The sequence below is a fragment of the Bacillus rossius genome, chromosome 7, assembly GCF_032445375.1.
Source record: "Bacillus rossius redtenbacheri isolate Brsri chromosome 7, Brsri_v3, whole genome shotgun sequence".
NCBI classification, from domain to species: Eukaryota; Metazoa; Arthropoda; class Insecta; order Phasmatodea; family Bacillidae; genus Bacillus; species Bacillus rossius.
In genome coordinates this window covers 48,943,559-48,970,387 of record NC_086335.1, presented here as the reverse complement: position 1 = coordinate 48,970,387, position 26,829 = coordinate 48,943,559, and the positions used below count along the sequence as shown (strand labels likewise).

Here is a 26,829-nt window from a genome sequence, read left to right as displayed (position 1 = left end):
CACCTCCGCGCCGTCGCGCGACGGTAGGAGATCAGGTTTGCGGAGCTGACAGGGCGCGCGCTCCAGACACGCGGTGCACGCGGAAATGACCGCCGGGAGGGGCCGGAGAAAGTGACGTAACCGCATGGAAGGCTTGTTTGTCGTGGGCGGGCGACCGCGATCGCCGGTCCTGCTGCCTCGTCGTGATCCCGTTGTTTGCACGACCCCCCCCCCCTCCCCCATTTCCTCCTCCTCCTCCTCCTCCTCCTCCTCCTCCTCCTCCTCCTCCTCCTCCTCCTCCTTCGACGTCGAACAACCACCCCGACTGACCGCACACGCCCACCCGAGCAAGCCCGAGCAACACACGTTCGTGCATCTCCGGAATGTTATGAAATTGTTCTCTTTGTAAACGAAACACGAACATTCATTTAAAATTACATTTTTTGCTAAATTTATTTACATCCACATGAAAATAACTTGTATCACTACAAAACAGTGCCCGCAGTATTACTAGGTTTGGATTCTTACCTGGTCATTTTTTATGCTTTGTGTTGCCCCAGTACCTCCTGATTATATTTCCGGTATTAAAACAAAATAAAGTTTAATTATGAAATATTCGTCTATCTTATCAATGGTTTTAAAAAAAATATATGGTTTTAATTAAACATTTATTAAAATATAAAATTATGCGCCAAAATTTGTCATTATTATCTTGAAACAATGTATTTCATATATGCAAAAATAAACATAGCCATGTGTTGTACAAATCTACTATAATTTTATTGTACTTAGTATAAAAAAACTACTTCTTGGCAAATGGTTTCCAAAGGAATGTTTTGTAAAATGAAACACTTTTTTCCTGTGTTTGCAACGGTGTGCGCATGCAAAATGTCAACAGAAATTTAAACATTTTTTTAGTCCAAAGCGCATGCGCGTTACTGCTACACCCACGAGCATAAATTGCCAAGATGGCGGACCACGTGTGGCAGCATGCACCCGTGTATATTCGCTTTCGTAAAGTTCGGAGGTCGTACCAAGCGTATTTGTGTGCCAAATACTTTGTAAACTTTTAAAATTACTTATAATTTACTGGCCGTGAAAGTAGCGCAAGAACAAACATGGCGTCGAAGATATTAATCCTATGTTGGATCACTGCGCTATCTTTGACGAATAAGGTCAAACTAAAGTTTAAACAATATGGGTAGTATTTTAATAAGATTCCTTCTCGTAAATCAGCTCCAAGCTGGGTTGTAGTATTTTTCAAACCTTTCTGGCTTTTATCAGAGCCGTTTCATTATAGTATTATAAATGTCTGTCTGCTAATCAAATGATTAGTATACCTTGTTGCAGTCTAATAGGCGTTACGAAATTTTTGCGAAAAATGCCTTCCACTACTTATACATTTATAATAACAAATAAAATCAAATACATTGAATTTAGGCGTATTACAAGTGTTTCCCATTGGCCTAGAGTCCTCCACATCAAAGACTAATTAATGGCAGACGCAGCAGAATTGTATAATTATTTCAATTTTAGCCTATTGCACAAAAAAAACTTCAAAAAAAGAAGAATCGATTCGGAAGCATCCCAGCTGACAGGTCTCACAAGTAAGTAGCCAAAAGACACGTGGCATTTTCCCGAATATGTAGGGGATCGTGGAGTCTATATTAGAAGTCATTGAAACCGCGAATTTTTTCCAGCCCCTATCCATGTTTCAGGGGTATGTGTATGATGCGGAGTACAGCCTGCTGTGAAATAGTATTGCAGACCATTAAGAATTATGTTCTGTGACTATAGATCTAAAAAATTCGCGTTCATTTTTGGGTGCAAGACTGGACTGCCCACACTTGTACACAATAAATGAGTGCAGTTTGTTCATTGGCTGCTACGACATTTAACCATCCATCCAGATTGTATATGGCAGCATAATACAAATCTCGGTATTTTATTTATTTTTTGTTTATTTGAGACTAGAGACCGGACTCGATCACGTGCCACCTGCTAATTGGCTACTGACGCGTGGGACGTCTCCACTGGTTGATGGTTCCTCGTTTGTAGAGCTACGATTATTTCGTAGGTAAATTCACTCCAAGCTAGTCTTGACTTGCCTACAAATAAGAAAACACGTTTAGATTGCTCATTGTTAGGTAACAAGATCACATCCTTTGGCGGGTCACGTCACACGTGATTGGGCAGCCGCGTTTTTTCCTTGTTTGTAACTGGCTCACGGCCGTCAAGGGCGTTTCAAGAGAACTGTAGTCCAATCAGCGACGTAAATCAGATATAAATGAACTTTAAGTTCTCAATGCGTTCGAGAAATAATTGTGGTTCTACTCTTTTGCCCAGAGTCCTTCAAATCAGCAGTTAGCCAATAAACCCATAATAATGTTATAAGTTTGTAAATTTCAGCCTATTGAGAAATAAATGCACGAATTTTTCTATTGTTTACTCATGACTTAACGAAAATACCATTATAACCATAATGGTGTACGTTATAGGCTGTCTCCAAATGAGAAAGAAAATTTCTAAATTCTTTGTTTCTAGCCATGTCTTCTGGAGGTAAACTGCACAGGTTCTATCAAAAGTTTTTAAAAAATAAGAAGATTTTAATATGGTAATGTTTTGGATATACTCTTTAGCAACAATAACTTATTGATTTAACTAACCCTTAAATTTCTAAATTAAAATATTAATTTATAAATAGTTAATCATTTCTAATTTTAGTAATGTTGTGTACAAAAAATTAGAGGTTTAAATATCTTTACTCCATTGGCAGTTATGATAATTTAATGTTTTTGAAAAAAAATTAGTTTGTATAAAGTTTTGTAAATTCGACAAACCTTTATCTAGTTAAAAAAAATACATCTGTAAAAATACGGCAGTAAAATTTAAAAAAAAAATCGTAAATAGTAACGATGTTGCGTAAATGAATAGCAGTCAACGAATAATTTCTTATTGCCTTTATTTTTGTTTTTAATTATAAATTTTACTTAAAAGACTTAAAAATACATTTAAAAGTAGTATTTTTTTATTTTTTTATTTTTTGAAGCAGTTTATGCCAGAACTTATTCAAAAATTATTATTATGTATAACTAATTAATTTCCGGAATGAGTTGCAATGCCTCAATCTTTTTTTTTTTTAATTTGTTTGAAGTATGCACACATATAATTCTCTAGATATCTATCACTATATGAATATCACTATATCTCTATATCTTTATCTACCTCTCTAAATATTTATATCTCCCTCTTTATCTCTGTCTACCTCTATATCTCGCTCTTCTCTATTTGTATATGTTTCTATATCTCTATATAAGTCACTCTATAGCAATGAAAATATTTAAAAAATCTATTTTTTAGTTTATCTATATTTTTATCCGTCACAGGTGTGACATAGGTACATAAAAACACGCGCGTATTCAAAGGCAATGCTGTGTCAAAATTTCAAATTTAACGGTGTGGAATTTTCGGAGATTTAAGGTTTTTAACGAACGAACATTTACAAATTTTTAAAATTTTTTTTATTGATTGTCGAATGGACTGAAAGTTTTGATCGAACCTGCACGTAAATAAAAAAAAAAAATTGGTTGTCTGTAAATTCGGTTTACGGACGATAGTTTAACGTGACAAAGTCATAACAAAACATTAATGAAATGATTGCATACTTTTATGAATAAAATTGAATCATTTTTATTTTAATAATAACAGAGTAAAAACTTGAAATTATACTAGTAATCAGATTTTTAAAATGCAAGAATAATTAACCTTTATCTGCCGAAATTGTTGTTGTAATAAGCAATGAAAACCACATTAACTTTTCACTTCACTTTATAAACAGTCGACAAAACAGTTCACGTGTAGATGACTTGTAATAATTGATTTAAAAAACTGGCGTTTAGCTATAAAGTTTCAAATATAATGATGAACAAGTTTTCATATAAATAAAGTGTAATCAAATATCTATCAAAAATTATATGAATCACCATAATTTTTTAGTCAATTGTTACATAACATATTATTACTGCACTCGCCGACAGCGTAACGGAACACAGCGTAACGTAACAATGGGCGTAACGGGACACAGCGTAACGGAACAATGAGCGTAACGGGACACAGCGTAACGGGATACTTTTTCGTGCGTGCAGCCGGCGTTCATCGATTTATTAGACGTTGTCACGTCAAAATGAACGACGGGAGAGACTAGTAAGGTGTGAAATGAAGTCGACGTCTCGCGGTGTCTGGCCGCTGCTCCACATGGCCGGCGGAGGAGTGGAGGCCGCGGCGAGGGGTCGACCTCGGCGGGGAAGGGAGGACGTCTTCCCAGGCGGCAGGGACGACGACGGCGGCGGCGGATGCAGAACTGGAGCGGGGACCTTGGTCCGTCCAGCCCCGCGCGTCGAGACGCGAAACGCCGACTTCCGTCCGGGAGCGTGGCTCCCCCCCCCCCTTCCCGTTCGCAAGGGGGGTGCGGGGAGGGAAGGCGAACCTCGCGGTTACGTCACTGGAATACTAACAACCTCGCCGCAGGATGACACGGCATCTACCTGCGTTGTAATACTACAAGAAAGATATTGTAACTTTGTACAACACATGGCTATGGTTTTCTTTTAGGTAGATTTCGAAGATATATTACCTATTGTACTATGGCGCTACTTCAGGGAAAATTTTATAAAAAGTTTTTTTTTTTGTTTTATGGTCCATAAACCCCAAAACCATCGTTAACTCAAAATTATATATATATATATCACAAATTTTATGGTCACGATAACCGCCATAATTTTGCACAAATAGCTTCCAAACGAATATATAAAAAATAGTAATGTAAAATCTTGGTCGAGTTTGTTAATTTATAAATAATATTTTTTTGTTCAATGTGTTTTTTTACGATGCTGTGTTACCACCTGATCGCCTCTTAAAATATTTGAAGAAAATTACATCAGGTATAATGAAGAACTGCTTTTAAAACGAAAAAAAAAAAGAAACCCCTTCAGTGATCTGAAATTGTATCGAGCTTCCTGGCAATAAATAAGTCTTGACACATTTATTACTATTATTAATACTTTACTATGCGAGACTGATAGTCATCCAGTGCCTCCGTTCGAGCCTTTAAAAAAAACCACTGACGATCGTTTTATTCAATATAGATATATATACAATAATCACGCACTTTCGATCATGTTACTTCATTTGTATATTCATAGATGGCAGCGTGGTCGGTAATTGTGTTGCGGGTACAGAAATTCAGCGTTGAGTTGCCAGTCTTTCAGCTGTGTTGTGTGTTTGTTGTCTGCGACGACACGCCTCGCCTTGGCCACGTGCCCGGCTCGCCCTCTGCACGACCTTGAAGGGCGGGGAGGAGAGCGGAAACCAGTTGGTGTGACGGTGCCCCGGCGGAGGTTTCGACATCGGGACGCCAACCGCGTACGGAAGGACCTCTATCTGTACACTATACGCAGATAACAATTTTCTGTACGTTTGACAAAAGATTCCTTTGGAAAAGCAGTTGCCAATAAATAGTTTGTATTACCACAAGGAACATATTGCAACCATGTACAACACACGGATATTTTTTTAACATATTAAATACGACTTTAGAGATAATACTGACGAAAATTGGCGCACAACATAACAAACAACTCGCATGTCGAAAACTGGCGCAGTTCATACACGAAGGTCCGGTGATCTAGAACCACAAAGAACACTTCGCTTATTTGAAAAAAGATTCTTCGTTGGGAACAAATCCGTAAAATTAGATTAACTAATTTCTAAAAGTGTGGGAATGTTGTACTCTATAAGCATGCGTATCATGTGTTGTTGCAAATATTTCGTTAGATACATGTTAAACTAAATTTGCTATTTGTAAGATGATATGCAATAATTGTTACTATTTACGCTATGTTCACTTCATAGAAGTCAGATTTTCTTTGATTCCACAATACAATTTAACTTCTGAAGTCACATTTGTATAATATTTATTTATAAAGCTGTTCAAACATCAGAAAACCAAAAATACAACAAGGCTGGTGAAATCAAGCCTTAATACAAATGACTCGATTCCCGGTTGTGATGATTGCCAATGTACCACGCCTGTGAGTTCTGAGCAAAGTACGATCAGGTATGAGTCTTTTGCATTCATCATCGCGATCCACTTAATCATAACGGAACTGGTACCTAGGTGGATCAAGGTCAGCTGGTTACCTAGGAGTTCCCATTGCCTTGCAATGTTTATACATCAGACTTGAAAAGACTATGAAGATAGTCGGAAGAGATTTATAAGAACACGTTCTAGCTTTCATAGCCACGCAGTGGTCTCATTTTTAAGTCACTTTCAAGAACGACTGGCACCTACAAATTCCTCATACGATGAACCTACTTATAAAACAATTTAGCTTATTAGTGGAACGTTTAACACGCCTCATTTTGTCGTTTCGTAATAAATTTATAAGAAAACCAGGTAAATTTATTCTAAGCTTATCGTGCCTCTGAAGATTTTAAAATAGATAAAAGTGGTTGTCTGGAATCGTATTATAAAAACTGTTCACCTCCGCATAAGCCAGGAGTGATTTTATTTTGTTGCATTCCTGAACAATACTTTTTTCTAGCGTTCAAGTAAGAAAATTGTAGAAAATAATGATTTATAGATCAATATGAGGAGTGTAATTTCCTGTACACAAAGTTCATAATAGCAGAGAGTCTATTCATATGATCTTGTGTCTTGTAAGATAATTTTCCTTTTGTTTGGTTATTTATTAATAGTTGTTTCAACTTTTTGAAAGGGAAGCCATCCTGTTAGATGATATATCCAGGAATTTATTACTACATTCATTGACGTTTTAAGCATTAATTTTATTGCCATTTTTTAAAATTAAAACCAAAAGATTCATCTAGCAATAAAATAACTAAAAGGTCTAAATTCACGAAGTGATCTTGTTGCGTTTTGCACAGAAAAAGTCTTAAATAAATTACTAGTTCTAAAGCCGTTCCTGCAACATTCTTTTAAGTAACGGTACTGATTAACAATTAAAAAGTGAAAAGTCCCTTGTACTTGTTGTGGTAGCTATAGACTATAAACATCGCCTTAAAATCGAGTGAGTAGCTCCACTCGGTTGGAGTCTACTTAACGAAAATTAAGTTAACTATATAAAAATTACTAGGAAATAGGTGGCCTGCGCTCAGAAAAATCCAAAGGGATGATTATTTATTTGTAAATTATCTAAATGACTGTAGCAATAGTTCATAAATTCATTCATTTTACATTTTTAACATAGTTATTTTTTTATTAAAAATGTATTCACACATTTGCACTCCACGATGAAATGAAACAGGTATTATGGACAACATAACAAAGACAGAACAGACGAACACATTCAAACTTTAAGAGCGATATTCCAAGACGTTCGGGTAAAGTATAGGATGAGCGCTGCCTTTTTGGGACACAACCGTAACCTAAATCGCGGGCCGTATTCCAGAACGTGTCCAGACAAAATCCCAGTAAGGAAAAAATATAGGCAACCGTTTTAATAAACCGTGCCATGCGCGAAGCTAGAAACTGCTTTCAACACATTCTAGCGGACGTTTCGCAACCATCGATAAATTTGTTATGGCAAAAATACTAGAGATAGAAGTACCATCGCATTAAAATAGAATTGCCCTTTTTTAATATTCTGAAGTACTTTTAAAGTTGCGATTATTTCTTGTTACGACAATTAAAGTGAACAAAAAATATTCCAGGTTAGTTGCGCTATCATAAAGTTTAATTTGTTGCGCTTGGTACGTCCCTCGATGATCAAAAAAATGACAATGTACGAGTTAATGGAGCCAGACGCGGGTCAGTCATCTGGAAGAACTCAACGAAAAAATCGACCAACGGACAGGACACAAATATCCGTTAACTAAAAATAAGGGACTGCCCGTGTCCTATCGTGCACTAGGAATATAGTAAGGGTTCAGGTTATAGCATATTCAAAACCTAAACCCTTATGTTTGTGTCTTGGAATACCGGCCTAAATATCAGACAGCACAAGAATTCCGTGGAAGGAATTTAGTCTCGAAAAAAAAAAACAGCACAGACAAACACAGTCTGAATCTGTATTCGAAACCCATGCGACTTTTTTTTTAACCTAAATAAAAACTAAGTTTATTGGCAGGAGGGGTCCGTGTTAGGGAAGGGACCTAGGTGCGTCTCTCAGGCCGAAGCCTGTACGCCTGGTCATGCTGGGACTAGTCATGCAGGAAGACCATGGCAGCGATTAGCGCCACGACTAGCTCCTCTATCTGAAAACTAGCTTAAAACTATGCTAATTAAGGGCCGAGGTAAAACCTGCACAGACATACGGGTTGCAAGGGGAGTAGTACACAGGACACAGAGGATGGTATGGACGAAGAGTTGGACAGAGTAGAAAAGAGCCCACCATGTCCGGGGGGTTGGGAACTTGGACGCGTAGTCCGTTTTCATGTTTTTATCCATTGCTGGATTGCATGACCAGGGTCGCTCGCAAGACTGGTGGTGAGTGGCTGCACCGGCCGCCAGTCAGCACCTAGAACTAGAGGAGAAGGGGAAGTGGAGACAAAATGTAAATACTAGGCACTTGGTTAGTTGGTTGATACGTAACGCTGAGTCCGGAATGCTCGACTCTCGATCGCCGACGGAGCGAGCAGCTTCCTCGGACTGCGTTGCTTCCCGCGTAGGAAAGTTTCTTCTGGCCGCCTGAGCAGGAGAACCTTTTCCCCCGACCGTCTTCTCTCTTCCCCCCGCGCGAGAGACCGTCGCCAACTTCCCGGGCGCAGGCGGGCTCCACGCTCCAGCCCGTCCGCGCCTCGGCGGTTCGCGTCGGTTCCTCTTCGCTGGAGTGGATCCTCCGCCGCTCTTCCTGCTTCCCTGGGATTGCGAAATCGTCCAGAAGAACTCGGGGTGAATGACCCACTCAACGAGGGAGGAAAAAAAAATTGTTCAAGACCCTTGCCTCTCTGGGCAGACATAACGCTGTGCAGGGCTACAGGAAAAAAAAACCCTTGCTATTTGAAAACTGCTCTGTTTACGCACTTCGTTTATAAACGGTATTTTTAGAAGTGTGAAAAGGGTAAAAAATGTTCAATACCCTTGCCTCCCTGGGCAGACATAACGCTATGCAGGGCTGCAGGAAAAAAAAAACCCTTGTTATTTGAAAACTGGTCTGTTTACGTCCTTCGTTTAGAAACTGTATTTTTATAAGAGTGAAAAGGGTAAAAAAAAACAGTGTTTTCCGAACGATATACAGGCACCAAAAGGCCCAGTAAACATTATCGAAAGTTCCCAAGGGACTTAATGTTACACTAGCTTCATTTCTCCGCCATGTTACGTTATGGTAACAGTTCAGATCTCTGAGTTGCCCTTTTGCATGACTTTCCACGGCCTTGCGCTTAAGAGGCTATCTATCCCGCGCTAGAAGCACAGGTGAGCGTCGCACTTATATCTACACAGGCACACCCCTGACTAGGTGACGAAGGAGAGTGGGCCACAACCGGGTTGCACTTTATGACATCAACATTTAGATCGCTTGGGCATCGGGAACGTTGGGGGATGAGATGAGAATGGAGAGTTGACGTAATTAATTTTGAGCATGGGGGAGAGAAACGGAAGATTACCCCCTGAGAAAACCCACAAGCTCTCGGTAACGTACGTCTTTTATTTGTTAGTTGCGAGGAAAAATATCACGGTTCTACCTCACCGAAAAGTTTGCTGAGAGGCGAATTATCTTACCACGCATAACCACAGAAGTCCTTCATGCTGATAGATTTGTTACCTTCAATTTACGATGAACGCTAGTTACAGACTATCCAGAGTACTTTGTAAATTTAAGGCCATCTTCGTAATTTTACGGACACAGATTTAACTTACTTTGAATATGTATCCAAAATAATATTCTTGATATTTTAACAAAACATTAAAAAAACTGGTTAAATCTACAGCAAGGACACTTACTTTGTCCACTTGTGTGTTTACATTTGTTAAGATCGAAACATACAACGGGGAAGTAAAAACAAATCTTCTCCGTTCATTCGAGTTTAATTCTTTGTTAAAAAGTCCGCAAATTCACTATAATTTCTAACAGCGTAGACTCTTTTATTTCGCGCGTTTTGCTTTCGCAGTTTCTCAAACACAGCTTTTCCAAACTACACTGGGACCAAATGAGACTTCATTCACGGTGGAACGGTGGAGCGTATTTTATGTACCGGAATTCTGGTGTTTACGATGCGCAGCGGTTGAGCGTTTCCTCATAGCACTGTATTCATGTTGTGCGCACGCAGGGTTGCCAACACTGTCACACCGTACACTGTCACAGTTTCATTCTGCTTGTTGTATGGCGCGGAATTGTGCAGAGAAGTTAGTCTGTGCCAAAATCTATAAAAATTTGAACGTTGGATGTTTTATTTACGAGATAAATATGACGTCCTGTATTTGAAATGCCAGCTTTAAATACTACAAAAACTGGGCATTCAAGAAGCAGCAGTCGTTGAAATAACTTGTTTTAAGAAGAAGAAAAAAAAACGCGTCAATAAAAGAAGTCTTGGAACGACGTATAAGCTGTGGTCACGGACACCTGACCCCTCGTGCACGGTGCGCACGAAGTGAGTTTACGGAACGCCGGCTGGTCCCTCGCGAGCGCGCCAATGGGGGGAGCGGCCGACGCCCGGCGGGCCAATGGCAGCGGCCGACGCCCACCAGGAGGACGGTCCCAGCAAGACGACGGCTCGAGACGCGGGCGCTCTCCCGCCAGTTCGCCGACAGCGGAGGAAGTCGAAAGGAAAGCAATGCGCTCTTCTGCGGCACCGCGTAACAAAAAAAAAAAGTGAACATCGCACACGTCAGTGGCGACTCGCGAGTGTTAGCGCAGGGGGAAGTCACTCGAAACGTCTTGTAGATGCGCGGGTGCTACTCGGAGAGAGAGAGAGAAACAAAGTTAGGGCTACAATCTGAATTCGACGTGTTAAACGTGGCAAAAAGATAGTTTTGCACTGATAATAATTTCGATAACCGCTAAAGAAGAGAGTTGATTGCTAGAGGCCCGGAGATTCTGCAGATCCGTTTGGTACCAGGATAAATTTCACAGTCTTACGTATACTGTAGTCACGTATGCTTTCCTATCGGCTGATTTCTTACTGTAGAACCTCCCCCTCCGTTTGAGTGGGGCATTGTGATTCGGTCCCTCTACTGTTAGCTGGTAGTTGACTGGTCCACAGTCGTAGAAGGGATTGGCGGAACATTGTGAGCCTATCATCAGAGCAATGAATGACAAGTTACGGCAGATTTTGCAGTCCTACTGGTAACAAAATAATCAGGATTTTACGGATCTTTATATATTGCGAATTTTGTTTGGCGACAATCCAGTGTAACTTCTTCTGACACTTATAATTGGAATATAAAGTGACGTAGTTGTTTTAAGGAACATTACAGATCTTCGGTATTGTAGTATGTGTTTCCTAATTGGCTGGATTAAGGGTGGAACAAGCATTTTTCGCCAATAAGTCAATAATAAATTGTATGGTGCAAATATTGAGCGTACCAAAAATATCCCGCTTTGAAATATAATTTCTAGTTATCGCTTACCCTCGACGCGAAATTGTTGTGTTGGATTTCCCCAACAATGCTTTGCAAGTAATCGACAGGCCGACCTTCTGGAAAGGCACGCGGCGTTCGCGATTGTCCGCGCTGCTACGCCCGCCGAAAACTGTTACCTTCGAATTCACCCGCAGATACCCCTGCCGTGTACGACGTGGTATGATCGAGGAAAAAATACGGTGAATTTATTTTCATAGCAACAACTGATTAAATAACATCTATTTGGAAGTAATACGCCCGATAGCCTGATCAATTGAGTTAATTAGTGTCAAGTTTGAACAAGTTGTGACTTGTCAGTTGACTTCCAGAGCCGGAAAAGTGAGGTCGTGTTTACCGTGTCTGTCGCGCATCACGGATGGAGACCCGGGAATTTCGCGGATTCACCTGGCCTCAGGGTGGAATTCAAAGTCATAGGTGTGTTCAACGCACGTTTGCTTTTCCATTGGTTAATTTCTTAACGAGAACAGTTTTTATCCTTTATTCTCTCCTAGCTGGGCATCGTTGGCTCACGGTCGTAGAGGGGCGTGTCCAAACAACTGCAGTCCAATCATGAACACAGTGCGACAGTGTGAAGGTTTGCATTCTAACTTGCGAATTAATTAATGCGCGAAATTTCCTTTATCTCTTACCGTGAATTTCGAACATAGGGTTAAAATTAAGTTTTGTTTTGCTAATCGGAGACCAGAATAATGGGTCGTGCTAACACTTAAAGGGCCACCTTGGAGCAGCTGAGGCAAAGGCAGTGCCACAAGCATCGCATTTAAAGCCAAAAAAAAATGTTCAGTTATTTATTGCATTTGGTTCTCCTTATCCATATTACACAAAATTGTTAACAATTCAACTTCACCAGCTTATTATGCAAAAAGAATGCACTACATTTTTTTTTTAATTTGTTGAAGTTCGACTACTTAAAAAAAAGTCTGCAAGTGTAACCATTTTAAACTAAAAATAAAGTGATGACCTGGAATGAGACATACGGACAAATGAGTTGGAAGTCTGAGTATGGGAGTAGTTTCTAAGAAGAGTGGTCTGTAAACTGCTAAGAAGGTATTCTTCGTTGAATTTAAAAAAAATGTAAATTTACTGCGAGTTTGTAACGGTGTGGGTTTTTCAAGGGTGTAACAGTTTTGTTTTCCCCCGACGGTGTACGCCGCCCCTCTTGGCAGTCCAGTCCGCGCGCGGCGGTCTCGGCTGTGGACGGGCTGTCGACGGACCGCCAGGGCGCCTGTTGCGACTCCCCTCTTGGCAGGAGGGCCGCGTCGCCATTCTTGGCGCGCTCTCAAGAGCCCCCCGCCCTCAGCTTACGCCACGAGGAGGTAAAAGTGACTATCCTTCGCCAGGACTGACCGTCGGCCATCGCAGGCGGCGCGTTGCAAAGCTGTCCAAAATGTTCAAATGTTAAGGTGGGGGATGTCCCGGTCATTATAATATTTCCACGTTTAAAATGGTTACACTTTTCAAGTTTTCTTAGTGGCCGAACTTCAACAAAATGAAAGAAAAAATATTGTAGTGCGTACATTTTGCGTAATTAGCTGGCAATTTTGAATTTTTAAATATTTTTTCGGCATTACGGATAAGGAAAACCAAATGGAATAAAAAACTGAAAATTGTCGGGTTTAAAGGCAATGCCGGTGGTGGCTACTGCGTGGTATGTTTTTTTAATTTATTTTAGAAAAATTTATTTAATTTTACTTAGCATTTTGAAATTATAAAAATAAAAGGCCAGGTACAGGTAAATAATTTTTCTGATAGAAATAAAACCATGTCATATAGCAGCCAGTAAAATATACTTTAAACTTATAAAGTTATAGTTTTACATTCAATTTTATTCTCCTTATCCATACTGCATGAAAATGATAAAAATGCTTTTTTGCCACCTAATTAGACAAAAATTAAACTATATATGTGAATGTTCAGCCTCTCAAAAAGTCTGCAAGTTTAACGTTGTGGAACGTAAATATAAAATAACATAAGATACGTATACGACACTGGTTGACAATTAACCAGATTTATTTGTAAAATTGCAAGCATCTTCGTGTAGCTGGACTCACAATGATCCGTTACATCTGTCCGTCTATCACGGGGCCTGCGGCCAATCATATGGCCCCGAAAATTCAATTTGTTAGTCCGTCGAAACCTTACCAAAGCTTTTAACTTTCGACGGACGGATGAAGTTATAACCTCAAAAATGTCTGGAAGTCATTGCCATTATTTTAAAAGTTTCTTTTTTAGTTGGTTTATTTGTTTATCTAATTCTGTGTTATGTTTTTAATTTGCATTTTAACGCGTTTTGAGTTTGATATTTGAAAAAAAAGTGACCAAGACACAAAATTATAATTAAAAATGGATTTTAGAGTTCATTAAAATATATTTTAATAAACATTAGCCTTCTAGTCAGTTACGAAGGATGTGCGAATCATTGTGAATCGCTTGGTCTGTTGACTGACAGACGGATGGCGGACGAACGGATAATTGAGAGTCCAGCTTAAGTTTAATGGGTTTACTTAAATTTGAATACTAACTGACCGGGATCTAGTAGAATAAACAACACATTCATAAACATGTTGATTTCACCAAAAACTCACTGCCACGTGTCTGCCGTTTTTACAACGGACCTCCAGAACTCGGAAGGCGCAATCCAACATATAGTTTCTCTACGAATAACCAGTCATCTGGAACTACGAAGGACACTTTTTTTAATATGAGGTGTTTTCTTCTTTGAAAAATCCGGAAAGTTTCCGTTATTTATAACAGGGAATGTGCAGAAATTTGCAAAAAAAAAAACCTTCATGCGCAATGTTATAAATTACCGCATATAATCAGACTTTCCAACTGAGAACGTAACCAGAATAAACGAAGGTTTTTTAACAGTTTCAGACAGTTGGATCTTCCTAGAAACTACGATCGATTCCGACCTTTGAGTTTGTTGTAAGCAGAGTAAATATAAACGAGAGAAAAAACGAGTTTTTTATGTTTTAAATTTATTTTTAAATATTCCAGGATTGTTCTTGTTACTTCGTGTAAAATGTAAGTATACTGAAAACCATATATTTACGAAGACCCTTGGATAATTTGTAACCAGAAGTGTTCATCGTAAATTTAAGATGAAGATATTTAGCAATCATGTGTAGTTTCACACGAAACGTAACACTAAGATTGTTTTTTTATTATCGTGTTTGTACAACACAAACGAAATTAAGCTTGCGCATATATTTTTTTTTTCGGCTGAAAGTTGAGTTCTGTTTTAATAACTCAATCGCTAATCGAGATTGTTTTAAATTACTTACGTAGCAAACGAATATTTTCACAGAGTCTCCTTTACGTACTGTTAGGCGGTTTTTTTTAATGATGAAAAGAGAAAACTATTCTAGAAGTTTTATGCTATTTTATTGAAGATATTAACCCTTGCCAATTATTAAGATTTTTTTTTTCTTTGCTCCTGTGGAAGTTTCAGGCGTGGCATTTACGTTAACGTTTGGTTTCAAAATATAGTTTTCGCATTTAATTCAACAACTGAGCACAAAAAAATATATATTTATTTTTATTGTTTTTTTTTTGTTGGTAACACATGTCCCAGATTTATGTTTGACTTGTGTTGACGTTTTGACGCGCGCTCTGCCAGTCACCCGGGAGCTACGCGGCGGCCCTGTTTCCACACGACGTGGCCTTGACTCGTCGAGAAAGAAAAAGGGGGGGGGGAACATAGAGAGACAGAGAATATATGAATTACGTGTAATGCGGCTGTCCCAATATCTGCACGTGCGGGGTAACGTGTGCTCCGGGTGTGTGTGTTGGTGAGTGTGCGAGTGTGTGTGTGTGCGAGCGAGAGTAAAAGTGGTGCGGATTCATAGCGGGGCGCGCTGGTGACCTAGAGAGAGGGGGAGCCGTTGGACGAGAGCGAGCGAGGGAGGGGGGAGGAGGAGGAAGGAGCGACCTCTCGCCGGGAATGACCAAGCCGGTGGTCGGCGCACAGTCGCTCTTCGCCCGCCACGACGACGACAACGCCCTCTGCTCGCGAAGAGACCCTCTCTGCCGACAGGTGAGTGCGCGGGAGGCGGTGTTAGGTGCTCTACACACGGCCACTTTCATTGTGTGCAGTGAAACTCGACCCGCCCTCCTCAATAATTTGAATTTCTTTTTCTGTCTGTATTTTACGGACGATGGTCTTGTTCACGAAATACCTGAAAAAATAACTTTCATAAAAACAAAGTGCAGTATTATTTCATAATAATATCATGAAATCCTTTTTTTTTCTTTTTACAAAAAATTAAGCCTCATTTAATTTGTTATCATAGGGGGAATTTTTTTTTCACTCTTGGGAAATGGTTTTTATTCATCAATTCATAATGTTCCTGAGAGAGGAACCACTAATCGTTTATGTTTTTTTTTTTCATGCCATCAAGTGTAGACTGGTTTTGGAATTATTTGGGTTGGATGATTTGAAATTAGAGATTTATAAAAAAAAATGTATAAAGATATTGGTTATATGTGAAAATGACTGAAATAACGTTTTTTTTTTTTCCTTGGTTCGTATCAAATGTGTAGGAAAATTCCACGGAGGAGCTCCTCTAAGAAAGTCCCTCTGTTTAGTGTAGAAGGTTGTCTCCAGGGAGGATGTTGAAGAGGTATAGTCAGTTGCTACAGGGATGTTCAGGTTTTATATCCGGAAGGACTGTCATACCCGATTGCATACAGCACAACCCCCACCCCTACCCCACCCTTCCCCCACTTACTGTGACCAACTCCAACCAATAAAATAGCAGCAAATGGGGCGAAGAGAAACTGAAGCAGGAATCGAACATTATAATTCAACTGCCTCTCACCCGGACATTTTAAAGTAATAACTTTTACTTGAAGGATACTTGCTCACACTATCACGTGACATCGCACAGAGGCATAGTGGTTTCAAGCCTTAAATAACTTAGACTGACAGATGCATTCTATTAACTTCAACTTTATACAAATTGGCTGAAGATATTATTTTATCGTGCTATTTTTTAAAACTTTTCCACTATTACTCGGACTTAAGATTTGCACCCGGTTTTCGCGAGCTTATACCAAAAATGCACATAAACGGGCCTTAATTGAGGTTATAGTGAAAGGTTGAATTTAATTAATAACAGCCTCGTCTTATTTTACCAACAATTATCGTTAACACCGATATTTATTTCGAACTCAAGCCTTTTTTTTTCTAACCAAATTACCACGAACATCTGAAGATTAATCAACGGAATCGATATTATGCTTGGTTTATTATATATTAGGGTGGGTTACTAGTGTTGTATAAGGTGGCATACAAATTAATAAAAAAAAATTTAAATATTTTGTTTGGCCGTTGTTGTTAACTTGCGACAAACACGGCCCCATACAGAGATTCGAACCCGTCTGCTTAGATGACTGGGCATCCTCATAAACAACAAATCCCGCTCGCGTTCAGGAGTATTCGGTCAAGGTGGTCACGAGGGATAGGAACTCCTGTGGCCAGAACATCGTGACTTAGTTCCCGGGTCTCCTGTAAAAACATTCAAGTGACTGACAACAGGAATCCGAGATAGATTTACATGTTTTCGCTCGATACCAAATCACGAATAAGTTCCTATGACGTCGCTCAGCGACACGACGATGAACTTTTCACTTACCAAAACAAAACAAAAACACTTGGCAGTTTTCTGGTATACAGTTCAGTCGGGAGTTCCCGTTGTGAATAAAATGTTGTTTTTTTTTGTAACAAAAGTATGTCCCGAGTTAAGACAAAACATTTATATTGAATTAAATGTGAAGAATCCAATAATAATACTCAAGTATTGTTTAGAACGTTGTTTTTAATGTGACACCTGTGGAAAGATATAAAGTTCCGTAAAAGTTTAGACACATGACTAGCAGGCCATAAGTTACTAGCGACGGTTGAATTTTAAATTTATTTGGCTTGTTAAACCACTGAAGAGTTTATAATTATATCAAGCTTAAAATCAGTGGCATTGTGTGTTGTTGAGCGTTTTTTTTTAAAGCGTTTAAATTTTTAAAGATTAGAAAAACAAATCTAGGTTCTTATACTATGCCATGTGCTTTCCTTTGCAATGCACGGTGTGTGGGTAGGTATTTTTTTGTTAAAGAGATGTTGGGGAAAAAGACCATTTCACTGCTTATAATATTTAACATGTGTAATTATACCGACGCACAACTAGGTCAACAGGTGAGCAAGACACCTTAAACAGTTTGCCCATTTATTTTTTTAATTTAAATCAACAATGATTACTAGAGACCCGTGAATTTCGCTGATTCGATGACCTCCAGGATAGACTCCAATATCCTCTACAGACTCGGGCAAATGCCAACTGTTCATTGGCTGCTGACTTGTGAGTCGTCTCGACCGGGTGGCCTGTGATTCGACACTTCTATGAGTGAGGGTCTCTAATTGGCCCTCAGTCCTTCAGATTAACAGTGAACCAATGACAGAAGCAGCACTAAGGTATAATTATTTGAATTTTAGCATAACACGAAATGAATCCGCGAAATTAACGGGTCTCTAATGATTACAAGTAAAATACCACTTCATTAAATATCACATTTTGCCATTAAATATTTTTGTAAAGGCCTGTTATTGTAATACTGGAGAAACATTAAAATAATTCAGTAAAGGTATTCGTACTGCACGCCTCATGATCTGCGTTCATGGGCGCCAAAAGAAATAAATCTGTCACCGCCGTCAGAAGATTCCTATTTTGTTGTTGTTGTTGTTGTTGTTGTACAGGGGATGGTGTGGAAGTTATTTCAAATGTTTTCTTCCCCCCCCCCCTCTCCCCCTACACACTTGTGGTCCTGAGTTCGACAGTGACACGCCCTTTCCTCGTGGCGCTCAGTTAAGGGTGATGTACACACACACCAGTGACGTTACACTCGCCGTGGCCGGCCCCTTAACTTGGCGAACGGTGATCCCGTGGGCAGTGGACAGATTACTCCGGCCTACGGCCGGCATTCTCACGTTCCCCTCCCACATATGCGCTCTATAAGGGTAGAGTGGGAGAAATTTCCAGTTCGTTTTATAAATACATTCCAGAGCTTATTATTTAAAACAGAACTGTTAGGGATCACTCCCTGTTATTTGATCGGGAGGGTATTAGAGATGCGGCAATGACCAGCGGCTGGGGCCACCAACCCAGCATAGTCACCGCCTCAGCCCCATAACCACAGTGAAAAGTGGACAAGTTTTGAGGATCTCTCCTCCATTTTTGATAACCCAGCCTTCATATCCTGTAAGGGTTTCCAGGCTGGGGCCCCCATGGGCATGGATGCGGATACGCCGCATACGCAACCAGGAAGAGCGTTAGAGCTTTTGGCTATGCAAAGAGGCTGAGGCTACCCATCCCAGCTTATGCACCACCTCCGGCCCCCTATTCCACTCAGCTCACCAGCAAGTTGGATGCTCCCTTAGCCCTCTGGAGTTGTCATCACTTCTGGCGCCTACCCCAGTCTCCCGCCTCACGCTGGGACTCCTCAATCACCCAGCGAACCCACGGTCCGGTGGAGGCCTACCCAACCTCTTCCAGCTGTCAGTGAACAGTGGACAGTGGACAGTTTTCCATACGTCGTCTGGCAACTACACTCGTAAATAACCGCCGGTTTCACGGCCGCAAAAATATAAAATATCCCCCGCGTATGTACCACTGCGACAGCGCTGTTTACCCAGAAGAGTATATATTTTTTTTTTTGCAACCCCGTCGGTGGATTCACGGGCCGGCCACGGCACCGTCACGTCGCTGGTGCACAGCAGGTCCGGGGCGCGAACTCGGAACCCCTCCGGCTCAGATGGCCGCCGCCGAAGAAAGCGGAGAGGAAGACGAAAGGAGAAGGTTGAACGCCGCGGGCGGTAGAAAGCGCGCGCGGGCTGTTTCGCCTTCGCGTCGCTGCGCGGTGTTGTGTCTGCCGCCTGCCGCTCCATGTGTGCGTGTCTGGGAGCGACGTACAGTCTGAATCGAGCAAACTGGTTTAAATTCAACAATTCCGAAAGAAAACACACACAAGTGGTCTACATGATACCACTGCTGTTCCGTCAATACTTAATTGCATCAACAACTAGAGACTGGAAAAATTCGCATTTTCAGTGATCTCTAGTATGGACTCCACAATCCTGTAAATACTTGGGCAAATAACACCTGTCCATTGGCTACTAACTTATGATACCTGTTAACCGAGAGCCTTGTGATTCGATACTTCTGTTGTTGAGGGTTATTCATTGGCTCAGACTCATTCGGGTAAATTTTGGTCCAATTACTAAAGGAGAATGAAAAACACTAAAGCACGGAAATGAATCCGCCAATTTTTCTGGTCTCTATCAACAAATTCATGTTGTTGTCAGTGTTCGTAAACTTCACGTCCTGCTTTGCCAGTGGCACTACTTTTGAGAACCGTCCAGTTTGAGACATGAAACTACAATCCCATTTGCTCTCATCCTAAACCATAGACCAACGATCAGGTAGAAAAGATCTTCGGTAATCTGAGCATGAGCTCTTCATTGACTGTTTGTCAACATATAATTTAAAAATAATAATAATTTGGTTTGTTTACAACAGACCTGATAAGAGGGTTTGTCATGCTAAGGGTGTGTTTGCATCAGTGAGGCGGAATGATACGTGCAGCGCTGTTTGAAGCACACAGTGTGACATTGCCTCAAAGCGAAAGGCTATGAGCTGGCACGAAGTCATTTATGTATTCGTGCGGATGGAAAAACTTTGAGATTTCAGTGGTGAAGATGACATTTTATGGGGCAGAAATGACGCTAAAGGTGTAATGCAGTACCTATAGATAGATACGGGAAAAATTCTCGATACGCTAGAATCCAAATGTGTATAACTTTGGGCTGCTTCGGTGATTGGAGCATGGTTGATTTGAAAGACTCTGAGCCAATGAATAACCCCCAACGAAATAAGTAATCACTAGCATCTCAGCTAACAGGTGTCACGAGTCAGTAGACAATGGGCAGATGTAATTTTCCCAAATACAACAGTGTCGTGGCGACTTTCCTAGAAGTAATCGAAACCACGAATTTTTCCTGTCACAGACTATAGTGCTTTTAAAAATCTATACCAGGTGTTGCATAAAAGAAAATAATTTTAAGTCAACTCACTATTTAATAATACAGTTTGGAAACAAAAACCTAACTTAACTTAAAATTATCCTATGAGTTTTGTGTGCTCTGGTATAAAGGGCTTTAAGAAGTAAATATGTAATTTATTGTAGTGCATACTTTAATTGTTGGTTGTTATCGTGGACATTCAATATTTCTGTGAAATAGTGTAACATTAACAATGAACAAACTGTGTAGTCCATGACACACGATGTCTTTAAAAATCACTGTGCTCAGCCCACAAATCAGCCCTCCACTTCAATATTTGCTCTACGATCTAAACATTTGTTGTAAGGGAAGGAGGTGAGTTCCTATTTAAATCAATAGGGGTGGGCCTTTTTCGCGAAAATATCATAACACCTAATAGACTGCAACAAGGTATACCCGCACCAGCAGTTTCTTCCTTGTGATTTGAGGCCGTCTGCGAGAGAAGGCATTGCCTTATTTGACTGAGCCACTCAGGTCGCGCTTGCTTCCGCACTGAATTACTGTGATTGGTGTTGTAACAATCGACATGTACCTGAGAGAAACTCACCCAGTCACGAAATACATACAATGCTGCAATGTTTTACTTTCAGCTGGCCTCGGTATCTTTTCACGAAATTAGCATTGGCCCTATTAATCACTATACGATTCCGCCTACAAAATGCTTGAACTGAATCTCAGCGTGTTTGAAATACATAGTTCTCCGAAAAACTGTAAAAATTGTTTTCAAATTGAACACCTGTGAAAATAGCACACGTTTTAACCTATTACGTAGGTGGCTAGAGATTCTCCCAAGGATAGTTGAAGTACTGCCTGACACAAACAGATTACTTTTTACCTTTGCGAAAAACAGAATTCTTCTGGAACTGTTTTCCTACGGGCGTCTATTGGTTCTGCAACACCTAAAAGGTAAGTTTTATGCTAATAAAATAAGCCAAATAAATTGGGAAACGATTAGTAGTAAGTTATTAGTAGCATTAACAGCTGTAGATCTGCAAAATAAATACAAAATTTTGTGTGTCCTAAAAATAATTAATTAACTCTTCCAGATTTCATTTTAGTAAACTGCTCATGATGACATTTTTTCTGAGTAATAATGTTTCTGAGTATTAATAAATTTATTGAAATTATAATCTTATGTATTAAGTGGTATGCTTATTGTTTCCCTGGCTAAACAAAAAATTTTCACAACGAACATTTAACAAGCTGTGCCATTCATTGCATTTGGGAAATTGTGGATATTAATAATACGAAAATTGCGTAAGCAAATTGTCTAACAAAATTTATTTTCCACGGGTGTGGACTAATGATAAGAAACATTTTGGAATTTTACAAGAGTTAGAAATGTATACATAGGCCAGTATATATATATATATTTATTTTTGAAATGAAATATTTGCAAATTAAGACACAGGTATCTCAATGTACGTTCCCGCGGAGAGGAACAGAGGTAGTCAGAGGGGCATGTGTCGTTTTGCCTAAAGGCGTTTTGCCTAATTTTAGGCAAAACGTCAAATTGTAAAGTACTAAACAGTGAAGTTGATAAATCAACCACTTTGTTCTAAAAAAAATACAAACTGTCTCACTACTTGAATATTTACTTAATTCTTCACAATATCTACCACTTAACTTTTAAAGCTTCTTATTCATCCAAAAAAGGCATATTGTTTTTCTTGTCTAATAATCTAATGCTTTTCAAAATGGCAATTTTACTTTTAAGGTAATTTTACTTTTTATAGCTTAGATCTACATTTAGGACTTACTCGACTTATGATAAGTTACATATGGTTTATCTCACTTATTAAACAAAATAAGTTAACCCTACGAAAAACAAACATTTACAACAATTTTATGTATGCTAAATACCCAGTCAGTCTGTACTTGTATTACACAAACATACATCTGTTATTTTGATGGTATATTTTGAATGCAAAGGTAAGTATGCTTATTTTAATTTGGGCTTGTACTCTATTGAGTTGATGGTCTTTCTAGCATACTTGGAAAATATTAACATGTGATGTTCTTATAGACGCTGATTTTAAATTTGTAATAATTTATTCAGACACACCACAAGCTTAGATTTGATGAGCTGTCATCATGTAGACATTTCAAAATACATAATTCATTCATTCAGGCTTCTTGGCAACGTACGCTTAAATGTTACGAGTGTCTATAATGCAATCGCAAAAAATACGACTCAACTGCAAACATAATTTATTACTAAGCTAAATGGTGAGTCAGAAGTAAAATAAAAGTGTTTGATACCAACTGGGTTTTAGGAGGCTTAGAGTCTTGCTCTTTACGTAGCTGTAAAGTACGTCATGTGCAAATTTTTATGAACTTTGACAAGTAATACTTTGTAAAGCCTTTTAGAATCTCAAAAGAATTAAATGGAAATATTTTTTATTTATATTTATATATTTGTTTAGTAAAAATGCTTAGTAAATTTTAATTGATCGTAGAACATCATAATTTTAGAAGTTCTCTACACATAATTTTTCAAGTATAAATTTCCAAAGTGTCTGAAGATTTTAAACGAAATTCTAAATCATTATTGAAAAAAGTATTTGTACAAAGTTAATTTTAACATAGCCTGAGCTTACAATTTTCCCAAACAACAACGTTTTAGGACTACCATGTTTATAGTTTCACTTTTACTTCATTTAAAGGAAACACTTATCAATAGTTGAAAATTGTTCTAGATTGGCTGAAAAACACCCTTAATGAAACACTGTCTGTATATTTTACTTTTATAATTTCGTGCTTTTTCTCGTTATTTAAAAAATCGTAAATTAGACAGTTAATTATTCTTAAAAGGTTTATCAATTTAGTAAGTGTTTATTTCATTATTTTAGAATTAAAAGTTGATTTATTATCTGAGAGCTGTAATCGTTTAGCAATTTTTTTTTTCTGATTAACAGTTTATAAATAACCTTTTTTTCTAAAAATATTATCTTCATAGATAAATAACATTTTCATTCTTTAAAAAAATAATCCTAGGAATCTGAAATCTTCAGGGTTTGGATAAACCAATTATATTTTTGTTTACAGAAAAAATAAAGTGTAATGACGAAAGCTACATAAAGTTTTAAAGTAAACCACACAGTGCCATGCTCCCATTCCATGCTAGAATGAAATATGAGTTAGCGTTTCAGGCTTTGAAGACCATTAAATAAAAACGTATTTAGCCAATAAAAAATTTGCAAATAATTAACCACATCGGTTTTGTGAGTTGAAATAAGAAATCATAAAAGAAACACAAGCTGGGATACAACCTCCGTAAATGTGATTTTTGTGGATTCAATTTTCGGTAGGAAGGTGATTTTAACGAACATTCAAGAAACACTCACACTAAAAAGTACATTTTTATTTGTAAATGCAACAGAAATATTGATGCAAAATTATAGATATTTTTAAATTTGCACATTTACATGAAAACAACTTTATCAATATAAAATTGTATTCTCAGTAATACTGGATTCGAAATATTAGCCGGAAATTTATGATTTGTGTTGTTCCAGTAGTTAACGTTATTTGTTAACCGTTCCCTGAATAGATTTCCAGAATTAACTGCGCACATAATAAGCATGCTAAAACAAAAATAAGTAAAATGTTGAATATTCTATTATATTTTCCATGGTTAAAAAAAACCTCAATTCAAATATTAAAAAAAAATGTGTCAATTTTCGTAAGAAATTCTCAGTATTATCTCGAAAACGTATTACATGTGTGAAAAAATAACCATAGCCGCCATGTGTTGTACAAAGATAAAATTCCTCTCTTGTTGTGTTACAAACTATTTTTTTGCAGCAGGTTTTCAGAAGAACTTAAAAAAAATTACCGAAAATAATATTTTCTGTGTAGTTCGCGTGGTACGATGTCTCCAGCCCCCATCCCCCCAGGACTGCCAGGGGCGAAACCAACATCCTTGTTGAACGTCATTCCACAGCAACTCGCCCGCGCCTTAATAACTGCAACGTTTAACCAACACGCTCGTTACTTGTTTTCAGGAGTAATCTCCGCGGTACGTCCGTTAGGAACGAGTTGCCCGGACAAGGCAACAACTTTCCCCGCTCGTAATCGAACCCGGACACTTATTCAAATGAGAGCCACGCGGCTTTGCCAGTCGTCTCGTCGAGGGCCGCGACTGTTAAAGCCCGTCCCAGTTTGCTTGTTTATTTCCTCCCCTGCCTACCCCCCTTCCCTTATCGACGGCTGGCCGGACGCAAGGAGGCGGTTAAAAATGTAATAATGTGCACCGGCCGTGGAAGCTGAGCGTCTCGGCCTCAAGTTCCCGTTTAAACCGTCTTCCGGTGAAGGACGCCGCGCCTGGAGTGGAGGAGGGAGAGGGAGGGGCGGTAAAGGACGTCACGTTGGCAGTCCTGCGGATGGACGTCGCCAGCGAGCCAACGTGATTCCCCCGAGCCCGTGGCAACTGCTACCCACAATCCACCGCGGCGTATTTCCACCACAGAGTAACGATCGCTGTAGACTGGTATTCTCTTCCGCTCATGCGCCCGTCATTACCTACAGAACTGTTAAAATAAGTGGACACGCATGTAAACAATGACACGCGCTGTTACTTACATTTTATATTTAATCAAACCTAAGTAAGAATTCGAAACATTAATGCGTTGAAACTCGGGCCAAACCACCATGGCCATGTTTTTCTAGAGTTTTGGTCAATTTTGGAACCAATTTATTTTTCTTGCATGTGTGCTCTACACCACTTTACGACATTTACAGAATGTAAATAATGGTTATTTTGTACTACCTTAGCACATCAGCATTTGTATGATCAACTCTGGATTAAATATAACGAAATATACCATTGTTTGATCGAAACATTACCAATAAAGAAAAAAAGTTTAGAAAATTTAGTTTAGTTTTTTAGCGTTACGCTTGAAGTGTAATTAATGTTCAGTTAATACAGTTGTACTGATTTTTTTTAAAACAGCAAAGTTCGAGTTATTATTTTGAGACTATGGCATTTGAATACCGAAACTCGTATGATCTAACCATAAGCAAACTGGACAGTAGGTAATATGCCGTAGCAGCTAATTAATAAAATACATTAACTTATTTTTGTAAGATTGTATAGAGTCAAGCTTGATATTAGACAGTAACGAGAATTTTGCTGTTATCTGCTATTTATAATAATAATTGCCTCTTGTTTGTTCTTACACATTCAAGAACTCGAACTGGTTTATCGTCGTTGCACACATCGTTACGTGGTGACTTCGGAGGTGAAACACCCTGAGTTTCGATCCCTTTTGTGAATGTCAATGTAGGCCCAGCCAATTACATATTTTTTTGTCAACAAAAATAAAATTAATGGCCTTGTAATCCAAACGTACTTTCAATTTTTCATTTTACCAATACATATTGGTAAATGCAAGTAAAAAACCAAATTTACTTGTGCTAAAATAATCTTAAGATGGCCACATGTGACATTTTGAAAATATATATTGTTCAAATAAATTATTCATAAGAGAGAAGAGAGTAATTTTGTTGTTATAGTGGATTCTGTAAGACTTGAAAAATATCTAAAAAAAAAGTTCAATGTGTGTGACCATTAGCATAAGCTGAAGTGCAAAACATTTTACGTGGCCTCTTCAGGTTTGAGGTCCGATACCTTGAAACCATCGAGAATCACAATCCGGTGTTTCGTTTCTAATGAAAAGTGAAGACATAAGTCAGGCTTCGTTACCTGCACAAATACATGCGAGTCGTGGTTGCGATAAAGCGCGGCGAGTGAGTACCTTGGAAAGTGTGTGGCTGCATTACGGCGAGAGAAAGAGGGAAAACCTGCTCCATATTTCATGCAGAACTGAACTACTTTTTTTTTTCCTCCCGGCTGACAGCACTTCTAGGTCACGGGTTCACGGTTCCGACGGATATGCAGGTCTGGATGGTCGCCAACGCTAAAAGGCGAAGGTCTTGTTCCACACCCGTGCAGTCGCGTCTGTCCGATGCTGTCCGATTCGTTTCCTGCAGCGGCGCGCAGCACTCACGTGTCTGATGATGCATCTGGTTCACATTATCAGTTTCAGAGGGCAGCACTATATGTTTTCATTGCTTTACTCGAAGGAATCATACAAAAACTAGCTAAAATACCTAGCGTTACCTCCGCCTGGATGTA

General features: G+C 39.1%; 1 protein-coding gene across 1 annotated transcript in view; it reads left to right on the top strand.

The window, feature by feature from the left end:
* The first annotated feature begins 14,585 nt into the window (after positions 1–14,585).
* The window catches only part of LOC134533986 (uncharacterized), a 272,010-nt gene continuing 259,766 nt past the window's right edge, over positions 14,586–26,829 (top strand). Inside the window, exons 1-2 of the mRNA XM_063371852.1 lie at positions 14,586–14,605; positions 15,430–15,617. The gene's annotated coding sequence lies outside the window, so the exon portion shown is untranslated. The remainder of the gene's footprint in view (positions 14,606–15,429; positions 15,618–26,829) is intronic.